This window comes from Pelodiscus sinensis, chromosome 8 (genome assembly GCF_049634645.1).
Source record: "Pelodiscus sinensis isolate JC-2024 chromosome 8, ASM4963464v1, whole genome shotgun sequence".
Lineage (NCBI taxonomy): Eukaryota > Metazoa > Chordata > Testudines > Trionychidae > Pelodiscus > Pelodiscus sinensis.
In genome coordinates, this window is record NC_134718.1 from 20070770 (window position 1) to 20076769 (window position 6000).

Genomic DNA, 6000 nt, shown 5'->3' on the forward strand with positions numbered 1-6000 from the left:
TGACTTTAATTTTTTTACAGAAATCATTGTTCATCTGCCATGTACACTGGTTTTAGGACTGGCAATGCTAGGATGCTGTACATATGTATGTATGATTTAACAACAAGAAAGCATTGACTCATCTGCTTTGAAAGTTTCTCTTACTGTCACCTCCCTCTCCTCTTTTATCTAAATCACATACATTAAAGCCCTGATCTTCAGCTGCTTCTGAGGACCAAGGAGAGTGATCCCCCCCTAATTCTGGGCTGTGTGTATACTGAGATGTTTTTGAGCCCTGAAGACTCTACCCATTTGTAATGCCTGCCAATGATCCTATACAACAGTTGAGGATGGGTATCAGATGTAGGGGCACCTCAGGCATGATCATTCTCCCTTAGACAGGCCTCTAAGGTGTAGGGGTGATGTAGGTGCCTTCTGTGCTTTATGGCACAAGAGGATCCCCAATTATGATCATCCCTTAGCTGGTTATAAGAGACTTTATGGTCATGTTGAGCTGGCAGTGCAGTATTATAGTGCAGCCATAATGCAGCTGTGGATCTGAGACAAAACTTGGACCTGAGTTACTGCTATTAGCAAACAAGTGCAGAAAGAAGGTTTCTAAGCTGCATCCCTTACATGCACATACAAAAGGCAGTAAAAGGCAGTCTTTCCTTGCAGTAAAGATCAAAATGAAGTCCCATATAACAAAGACGTCATTACTGTCACAAAACATATTATATCACTTTTATTAATATAATTTAAATAATCATATATTGTTTAAATTAAACTACATTTGTAAAATTAATGGACAGAGTACATTTTAGAATTCATTAGCTTTAATTTTGTTAAATGTTTACTTTCTTTGGGCTTCATCCTGCAAGGTGCTCCAAAACACTTAAATGTGTGCTTAACTGTGTGCATGTGAGTTAACTGCAGTGTTTGGCACTAAGGAGTATAGGTCAAGTCCATGATGACCCTGATTTAGCAATTACTTAAATATGTGCTTAATTTTACGCATGTGCTTAGGTGTCACTGAAGTCAGATGCTTTTGTGCTTTGGATTAAAGATGACTTTAAGCATATGTTGAAAATGAAGCACACACTGACCATGTCAATTGACTTCAATGGGACTAGTCTATGCTTAATGTTAAGCATGTGCGTTGTTACATCAAGGGTTAGTCAGTGAAATTAGCAAATCACAATGAGTCTCCCACTCTTTAAAGAAAATTAGTTTATTTCAAAATATTGGATAGTTATATGCTATCAATCATGGCAGAAGCCTTCTAAATATCTTTCATGTTTCAGATGAGTTAAATAAATCAACAGGTTTTTCTCCAGAGAATAAAAAATATTTGTTTCCCAATACATTTTAATTTTCAAACCAAATTCAGAATGTATTGCTTCCATGTTTTTGTCTTGTGTTTAAGATTTCTAGTTTAATTTTTACTTCTCAAAAGATATATATATATATGTTCACGTTGTATGCATATACCATAGAGTCGTACATTATGCATAGGTGAACTAAAATATAAGTGAAGATTTCAAGCCAGATCATCAACTGGTATAAATTGGTGAAGTGATGGAGACATGCCTGTCTCTACCATGAGTGGATCTAGCCCTTCATTTTACATATTTTGCAGACATGAAAAGGGAGCGAGTTGCATAAATTTCTGTAATCTAACAGGGCCATATTGTGCCCTGGAATTTTAAATAGCACTCCCCAATGAGCCTAGCAGAGTAAGGGTCTGCTTAAAAATGGGGGAAATCTATGGGCCCAAGTTCTCCAGGTTCTCCAAGATGTTTACATTGCAAAGCTGGTTGTAAGTGACATTGAGTGCCTATACCTTTGATTGTGCTCTTTTATTGATGACTTTCTGCTAATGTGATATCTGTGGCACAGCACTTGTTGTGTTTCCCATTCTGTTCAGCCATTAGTTTAGAAACAATGCTTTATTTTCATACAAAACTATGACTTGGTTTCTTAGATTTGCTTGCAGTCCACTAGCTCTGGAGAATGCATTGCTGTTATTTCTGAATAATGTGTCATGTTTTCCTGTCGCAGTGAAACAATATTAATTGTGCTTTTTAATTTCAAAGTTAAAACTTGATAGGATCTTTACTGAGTTATAATTGCTTGTGTGCAATATTTGTCTTGCAAAGTGAAATTTCCAACATTCTGCCTTGCTTTTATAACCTGGCATTACTGCAGTCTTTGTGAAGCCTAAGCAGAGCAACAATAACTCATCTTCACTTAGTCTGCTGGTAGAATAATATACTCAGGATCTGATCCCCAGCTGGTGTAAATCAGCATAGCTCCATTGATTACATTGGTGATTTAAACTAGTAGAGGATCAAAGTGGATTAGGGCCAAGTGCACTACCAAACTTTTACTGGTCAGTAGCAGTAGGGTCCACACAGATGCTTAGTGTGAAGAAGAGATTGCCCCAACCCTGGCTTGCCTTGAGCACAGTGGTCAAAAAGACAAACCCTTAAAGTTGAGCTTGAAAACACTGCTTCTTATAAATCTATAGTCACTGCTGGCCCTGAAAAGAAAATATTATGTTAGTGCTAAAATGCAATTCAGAAAGCAACTCTGTTGGTCAATCAACATGGATTTTAGTTACAGCTGACAGCTGGAATATTTTAAGCACAAATTTCTTCTCAAAGCCTGTTCAAAATTAGGTGCACATCCACTTTGACAGAGGTTAGACATGAATGACAAATGGAACTTTTGTTTTAAAGGAGACTACATTCTTGGGACAATATAGTAACTATACCATATTTTATTCCTCTCACTGACCTGAATTTATGTTGTGAATGGCTAAAGAAAGCTAGGTCTGTAGGTAACACATTTGGGGACTCTACTGGAAATTTCCCAAAAAATCTATATCCTTCTGCATCAGTGGAAAAAGACAAGAGGAATCATTAAAGAAAAAGCTATAAAGAAAAGCAAAATTTTAGGTAATAATGAATGGGGGAGTGGTACAATGAATTGATTTGATCTGTCCAGCAGAACTATGATTATAATACTGTATCAGAAGCATAGATTCCATTATACAAGCAGTGGCCTCATTTTTTTTCTTTTTAGAAAAACAAAATAAAAGCAGCATTTGTTGTACTGGATAAAAGTTGTTATATTATTTAAGAGTTGGGACTGTGTACCTGATAATTCTCTAAACCATGTGCCAGATCCTCAGCTGGTAAAAATCAGTTTCGATAGTAACACAGCCACCTAGAACTGCTGCGGTTAGGGCCCCCAAACTTTCATGTAAAAGCTCTACCATATCAAACTTTACCAGTAAATACATCCCTGACATACCTGTGCTAGAGATGAGTTATTGGGGGTGAATGTTGGAGCCCCAGGCATGGCCCAGGCCTCATTCTCCTAAGTGCTGTACAAAACTAGATAGTTCTTGCCCCAAAGTGCTCATAATTCAAATGGGGTACATCTACACAGCAACATTTTTTCATAATAACTAGCATTATTTTGAAAGAACTTAGTCTGCATCTACACAGCAGGCAGTTATTTTGACATAAGGTTGAAATACTGTCAAACTGGAGGACTTCTTATTCCGACCCCTGTAGCCCTCATTGTATGAGGAGTAAGGGACGTTGGAGGAAGAGTGCTCTGTTTCAATATAAGTGCTGTGCAGATACTCCCTTCATGAATTAAATGACCTAAAAGAATAGTTAATATTAGTATTTGTATTTCATCCTGAATGCCTGCTTTGTAAACAGCTCAGTTTATTATCTGTGTAGCAAAAGACTACCAAGCTGCTGATTTTTCTCTTATAATTAATGAATGCATATGAAATACCATTAATGAATTAATCTGAAAGTAAGAAAGTTTGATGCTGGAATGGGGCATCCCAACAGCACAGTTGCTTTGCCTCTCTTCTTGTAAATCGCCATGGAAGACTTCTCTCACCTCTGCAGCTATTCAATTTTCCATCCCAGTTGTTAAAACCTCCACCATTGTGTAAGAACAAAGTTTGTTTCTTTTCAGGACTCCATATAAATGTAGTGAAGAAAATATCACTCTGCAACACATGATGTAACTGACAGCAGGCAGATGGCAGAGAAAGTACACAGAGAAATAACATGTTTGTTCATCCTAGCAAAGTTTTGGGTAGTAGAGTGATCATATATAGTGAATGACCAGCTGTAGCAATAAACTGGATTGTTTCAGAGTAGGAAATTTCAAACTGCAACACAAATCCCTGCTTTCCTTATGACAATACATAATCTGCTTTGGTTTGTTTGGCTGAATCCCTTCTTCCACCCCCAGCATCACTATTCCATGTTTAGTCAAAAGATATGAATTGAGGAATTACAGTTTTAGAGTAGCTTTAGTTATTTACCAGGATATTTTCAGGTGGTAGCTTGTTTATGATGGGCTCCCAGTGGTGGGCAATCTGTGGCCTCTGGGCTACGTGCAGCCCATAATGCTAATCTGATTTCAGGCTGCAAAACATTTCACCAATGTTGACCATCTGCAGGTGCCACCCGGTGGCCATGATTCTTTGCTCCTGGCCAATGGGAGCTGTGGGGGCTGTGCCTATGAATAGGCAATGTCAGCAAAATGTCTCATGGCTCACAATCAGATTATCCTGATGGGCCACTGTCCACCACTAGTCTAGACTGTGTTTTCCATAAGGTCAGCTGTTGGAGAGACTGTATGGAGCAACCTATGTGCAGTTGGGTTAAAGGATCAGCCAAAAATCCTCCCTGTGGGCTACCAGGCAGCATTTATAGTCTTGGCAGCCACTTCACCCTAGGAAAGCACAGCACATGCTCCTACCCAGTGCTTTGATGAGGATGGGGTGGAGTCATTACCCCCTTTGAGGTCCCTAGTGCCCTGGGTGAAGTTAGTAGGAAACAGTGTCTGCATGTTACAATGAGATAATCACTGGTACCTGCATGAGGTACAAGTACGGGATGGAGCTCTTTATGTCCTCTCCTCTTCTTCCATATCGGCTTATGCATTGGGCAGGATCTGGCCTTAAAAAGCCAGGCCACATGCCAAAAAACATCCTCTTATGAAACAGTTCTGTTTAACCATTCTTTTTTGATCTTCCCTTTAAAAATCATTGGAACTTTGATTATTTGCACAGATCAGGTGCTTAGGCCTCAGGCATTTATTGTGCTGATGTTTGTCCTCCATATCTTTGTAATGAAAATAATTGTGCTATTACCAATAGTTATGAGGCCACCAATGGGGACTGCAATTTCAGATGAGACATGTAGCAGGAAAAATAGAGAAACATGCACATCTGTGGCACTGAATCAATCATACTAATAAACTCTTATGAGGCTCAGAGATCACAGTTTCATGCATGCAATATCTGACCGATAATTGAGAACAGGGCTTCCTTGCAAAGAATATTTTCACGTGGCATCAGTACTGAAATACATAAATACCCTAAAAATAAGCCTGTCTCCATCTTGGCTCACTAAACCACCTTCTTGCACCTTGTGTAATCATTATCCTTCAGGTCAGAAAAACACACCTATGTTTAAATGAGTTATAGGCTGGAGATATGGTTCACCAAATGCTGAAGTGTTTTGCTGAACTGGGACACTTATACTGATGTCAACTATAGTTTGAGTGAGTTCAGATCATTTTGAGAACAGTAAACACGTGTGTATATTGGACAAACAAGCTTGTCCATGACCATTACAGAAAGATGTAGCCTTGCTTTGCACTGTTCATGTTTTTCATTTAAGGTGTGAGTGAGCCTTACAGCCAAGTGGTTAATGGTGATATGGCAAATCTGGTGCCACCGTGCTCTGTCATGGGTTGTTGCTTTCCAGGTGCTGGGAGAAGGTGTGTCAACCCGATGTGCTTTCAAGTATGACATCAACATGTCTTAATATTGTTTGTACCAGCCATCATGAGAACAGGTGCATTGTTTTAATAGAATATGGCCCTATATAGTCTTGAGTCAGCCATACAAACAAGATGCCCATATCAAAGCAGCTGAGTTTACATGAACATGCTTTGAATCTGTCAACAATCAAG